Genomic DNA, 6,000 nt, shown 5'->3' on the forward strand with positions numbered 1-6,000 from the left:
CCCTCTGTCCCCCTACCCTAAACCCCAGTTAGGTACCCATGCTGGGCAGGTCAGTTAACAATTTATGCACAGGTACTAGTTTTATTGTATTACTGTCCCAGGGTAGCTTTGAAAAAAGTATCTCAAAAAGGCAACATGGGCCGAGCGCGGTGGCTCACGCCTGTAATCCCAGCACTTTGGGAGGCCAAGGTGGGCAGATCGCCTGAGGTCAGGAGTTCAAGACCAGCCTGGCCAACAGGGTGAAACCCAGTCTCTACTAAAAATAAGAAAATTAGCCAGGTGTAGTGGCACACGTCTGTAATCCCAGCTATTCAGGAGGCTGAGGCACGAGAATTCCATGAACCCAGGAGGCGGAGGTTGCAGTGAGCCGAGATTGTGCTACTGCACTCCAGCCTGGGCAACAGAGTGGTACTCTGTTTCAAAAAAAAAAAAAAAAAAAGGCAATATGTAGCCCCAAAGACTGTTGCCCAAGTGGTAGAATTTTAGCACAGTACCAGCCTCGGTAAAAAGTACAAAAAGTACCTGGGCGTGGTGGCACTCATCTACAGTCCCAGCTACATGGGAGGCTGAGGTAGGAAGATCACTTGAGCCCGCCAGGAGGCGGAGGGTGCAGTGAGCTGAGATCGCACCATGGCACTCCAGCCTGGGTGACAGAGTGATACTCTGTCTCAAAAAATAATAATAATAATAATTTTAGCACAGTAACCAGCCATTATGGGAGATACCCTGGGTAAGGCATGTAGAAAGGATTGAGGGACCTTCCCAGCCCCCCAGCCCCGCCTCCCATCCTCCCATCCTCCCATCTTTTCTTTTCTTTTCTTTTTTTTTTTTTAGAGAATCACCCAGCCTGGAGCGAAGTGGTGCAATCATAACTCACTGTATCCTCAAACTCCTGGGCTTAAGCGATCTTCCTGCCTCAGCCTTCTGAGTAACTAGGACTTCAGGTACCTGCCACCATCCCTGAATAATTTAATTTTTTTTCTTTTTGAGATGGAGTCTTGCTCTGTCGCCCAGGCTGGAGTGCAGTGGCGCGATCTCAGCTCACTGCGACCTCCACCTCCCAGGTTCAGGCCATTCTCCTGCCTCAGCCTCCTGAGTAGCTGGGACTACAGGCGACTGCCACCACACCTGGCTAATTTTTTTTGCATTTTTAGTAGAGACGGGGTTTCACCGTATTAGCCAGGATGGTCTTGATCTCCTGACCTTGTGATCCACCCGCCTCAGCCTCCCAAAGTGCTGGGATTACAGGCGTGAGCCACCGCGTCCGGCCAAATTAAATTTTTTATAGAGATGAGGTCATGCTGTTATGTTTCCCTGGTTGGCCTCATGATATCTTGCCTTAGCCTCCAAAAGTGCTGGGATTACAGATGTGAGACACTGCACCCGACCCCCACCATTTTTTTTTCTTTTTTCTTTTTTTTAGACAGTCTTACTCCGTTGCCCAGGCTGCTGGAGTGCAGTGGCATGATCTCGGCTCACTGCAACCTCCGCCTCCCGGGTTCAAGCAATTCTCCTGCCTCAGCCTCCCGAGTAGCTGGGATTACAGAGGCCTGCCACCACACCTGACTAATTTTCGTATTTTTAGTAGAGACGGGGTTTCTCCATGTTGGCCAGGCTGTTCTTGAACTCCTGACCTCAAGTGCTCCACCCACTTTGGCTTCCCAAAGTGCTGGGATACAGGCGTCAGCCACTGCGCCTGGCTGACCCCAGCACTTTTCAAATGATGCCGCCCAAAGCCATGACTTGGCCTACTTTGAATAGCAAACTTGTTGCTGCTGTTGTCAACCTGAAGACCTCTCAAATGCCAGCTTCAAGCAGGGTGTGAATTGGCCAGTGTCAGATCTCAGGAGTCCTGTGTTGAGAGTGTGGCTTTCAGCTGCAGGGAGCTGCACTTAGTGGGGAAAGCCAGGCAGGTCACCCTCACAGCCAGATAATGTGGAAGTCAGAACCCAAAGAAGGGAGTGAGACCTTTACCCCCAGTGGGGGACCTGGCCACCCATCCTTGGGGACCTGAGAAAGCATACTTCACCTTGGGGTGAAGGCTGGGTGGGGCCAGAGGGACCAGTGCCCTCCTCAGCACTTAGGGGCAGAGCCACCTGCAGCAATGGTATCTGCATATTAGCCCCTCTCCACCTTCTTTCTCCCGCTGAATCATTTCCCTCAAAGCCCAAGAGCTGTCACTGCTTCTTTCTCTCTGGGAAGAATGCGTGGACTCTGCCTAGTGACAGACTGAAGCCAGAACAGTGCCACACCCTCGCCTTAATTCCTTGCTAGATGTTCTCAGATTTATGAGACTTCTTAGTCAAATATGAGGGAGGTTGGATGTGGTGGCTCATGCCTGTAATCCCAGCATCTTGGGAAGCCGAGGTGGGAGGATCCCTTGAAGCCAGGAGTTTGCGACAAGCCTGGGCAACAAAGCAAGACCCCATCTTTAAAAAAAAAAAAAAAAAATCTAGGAGAGGCTCATTACCCTGCCTGGCCTCAAATTATTAATAGCTTCCTTTGAGCAACATTATTTATTATGAACTTTCAAACACAAAAAAGTAGAGAGAGTAGAATAACAAATCCCCATGAGCCCATCACCCAACTTCAGTAATTATCAATTCATGGCCATCTTGTTCACCCCTGCCTGCTTCCCTGCTTCCCCTCATTCTGCACAGGTTCTTTTCTTTTCTTTTGAGACAGTGTTGCTCTTGCCCAGGCTGGAGTGCAGTGGCACAACTTCAGCTCACTGCAACCTCCGCCTCCCGGGTTCAAGTGATTCTCCTGCTTCAGCCTCTCAAGTAGCTGGGATTACAGATGCCCGCCACCACACCTGGCTAATTTTTGCATTTTTATTAGAGATGGGGTTTCACCATGTTGGCCAGGCTAGTCTCGAACTCCTGACCTCAAGTGATCCACCCGCCTTGGCCTCCCAAAATGTTGGGATTACAGGTGTGAGCCACGGTGCCTGGCCACTGTACAGGTTCTTTATACAAGTTGGAGAGTGAAGGGTTGAGAAAGCCAAGGGGCAGACGCAGGTCTGGAGGATTTTGTGCCTAAGGCCCTCTCTTTGCTCCTAGGCAGCATGAAGTAACAATGAGGCATCCACCTCTTGGTTTTGTGGCCTCTGTGGATGACATCTCTCACCTTGAACCAGTTCAGAGCTGGAGTAGCGCTGGATCCTGTTTTCAGAGGAGGGGCCGAAGCGGGTTCCTCTGTTGTCAAGCTCTTGGGAGGTGCCTGGCTGCTACTACTGTCCCAGAGAGGCGATGATGAATGATGGGTGTGTCCAGTGGCAGTTTGCCCCACTGAGGCAGGGGCTTCCACTAGGCCCTGACAGAGCCCTTCCAGCAGGCAGAAATCCCTGTGCTAGGCAAGATTCAAACTCTGTAGCATGTCTCCTGCTCCCATCTCTTAGGAATGGAGTCCTTCAGGCCTTGAGTCCCACGTTTTCCATGATACTCCACTAAGCAGCTGATAGCACCCCCACCTTCAGGGAAAGTGAGTTCAAAGTCTTTGGTCTAATGCGTCTGTGTTGAAATTGAGGCCTTCCCCTGTGTTCACCTTTCTGCTCTTTTTCCTTTAGCCCAAGGCTATGAAGGCCTCATTTGGTGCTGGGCATGGTCACTTCTAGCATTCCTCACTGTGTTGCTAACGGCAACAGCAATAATAATAACGGTTACAACTTAACTCCATACCTTACTGTCTGCCAGGCATTAAGCTAAGTGCTTTACGTATATTAAGTCATTTAATCCTCACAATGACCCTATGAAAGAGATACTATCTCAACCCAATTGACAGCTGGTTTGCAAGATTAGGAGGGATGAAGACCCCAGGGGACAATGCGAGGGAAAACTCTGACCCCGGGGCCCCAGGCTGGATGCTCTTTATGCCTGTGAGCCACAGCTTATCACGTCTGGAGTCCGGGACCCCACTTAAAGTGAGATTTTGGCTGGAGGTGGTGGATCACACCTATAATCCCAGCACTTTGGGAGACCAAGGCAGAAGGACTGCTTGAGGCCAGGAGTTCAAAACCAGTGTAGGTAACAGCTAGACCCTATCTCTACAAAAAATCTAAAAATTAGCTGGGTGTGGTGGTACGTGCCTCAAGTTCCAGCTACTCAGGAGGCTGAGGTGGCAGGATCACTTGAGCACAGGGGTTTGAAGTTACAGTGAGCTATGATGGCACCACTGCAAGTCAGCCTGGGCAACAGAGGGAGACCCTGTCTCTAAAATACATAGAGATTTTCACACCAACACATCCCTGCCCAGTATGCCAAGATCTGCCACCTGCTATAATAGTACTATAACACTCAGTATGTAATTAATGTAGTCTCAGGGATGTTATGACAATATGATTACAACTATCACGTGTGTGCCCAGCCAGGCTCAGTGCCCCGAGGCTGGGTGAGGTGGGGCAGGGGACACAGCCTAAAATGCCAGGCCTCAGGAAGCCATTCAGTTTAGCAGACATTGTTTATTAAAGCAGTTCCCTATGCCAGATCGAAGGCCTAAGATGATTAAGACACTATGAGTGCCTTCAAGTGGTTGGGGACGTTCATGATTGTGGTACAGACAAATAGGCTTTCACATCATTCTTTTATGTAATCATACAACAGATATTTGCACCTGCGTGTGCAGAGCATTGGGATAGGCCTCAGTGACACAGAATAATACAGCAAAGACCCCACCCAATGAGCCCCCAGTACAGTACCCACCCACCAGTACAGTAGGGGGTGGTTTAATGGAGTGTTCCTGGAACATGAAGTGGGGGCAGGCATTAGGGGTGGCAAGGGGACAGGTGTTTATCTGATCAGTTATGTACTGTTCATAATAAGTAAATCGGGGAGGGGGAATAATACTTAGAGCCTATAGAGAGTAAATCTGACAAGATAAAATGCTGATGAAAATATGGAGGAAATGAAACTCTCATGGGTTTTACGGGGAATCTAAGTCAGTGCTGTGTTCTGAATGTAGGTGTACCCTTTGAATTCATATGTTGAAGCCTAATCCCCAAAGCAATGGCATTAAGAGGTGGGGCCTTTGGGGCTGGGCATGGTGGCTCATGACTGTAATCCCAGCACTTTGGGAGGCTGGCAGGGGGGCAGATCACTTGAAGCCAGGAGTCTGAGATCAGCCTGGCCAACATGGTGAAACCCCATCTGTACTAAAAATACAAAAATTAGCCAGGTGTGGTGGCGTACATCTGTAATCCCAGCCACTCGGGAGGCTGAGACAGGAGAATAGCTTGAACCCAGGAGGTGGAGATTTCAATGAGCCGAGATCGTGCCACTGCACTGCAGCCTGGGTGACAGAGGGAGACTCCATCTCAAAAAAATAATAAAATAAAGATGTGGGGCCTGTGGGAGGTGGTTAGGTCATGAGGGTGGAGATCATGAATGGGGTTAGCACCTTATAAAAGAGGCTTGAGGGAGCCCTTCTGTCCCTTCTACCATGTGTGGATGCAGTGAGAAGGCACTGTATCTCTGAAGCAGAGAGCCCGCCCTGGACACTGGATCTGCTGGCACCTTGATCTTGGACTTCCCAGCCTCTAGAACTGTGAGAAATAATTTTTTGTTGTTTACAAATTACCCAGGCTAAGGTGTTTCATTGTAGCCTGAATGGACCAAGCTGGTGTCACCCTGTTGGAAAACTGGCAGTATCTACCAAAAGCTGAACATACATATAAACTGTGATCCAGCAGTTCCACTCCTGGGTGTGTACACCACAGAAAGCTACGTCCACCAAGACATTGGCAAGAATGTTTCTAACCACCACACTGACTGTAGCCCCAAACTTGAAACAACCCAAATGTCCATCCACCAACCCAATGTCCATCCACAGTTGAAGTTGCAGTGAAGCCACAGGGTCGAATACTACGGTACAGTAACGAATATGAATGAAAATATCGCTATGCGCAGCAACATGGATAAATTTCACAGACATGAGGTCAAGCAAAAGAGGTCAGAGTCCTCACCATCAAGAGAGAATTCATTGTATGATTCTATTCCTACAAAA

Source organism: Symphalangus syndactylus, chromosome 24 (assembly GCF_028878055.3).
Source record: "Symphalangus syndactylus isolate Jambi chromosome 24, NHGRI_mSymSyn1-v2.1_pri, whole genome shotgun sequence".
NCBI lineage: Eukaryota > Metazoa > Chordata > Mammalia > Primates > Hylobatidae > Symphalangus > Symphalangus syndactylus.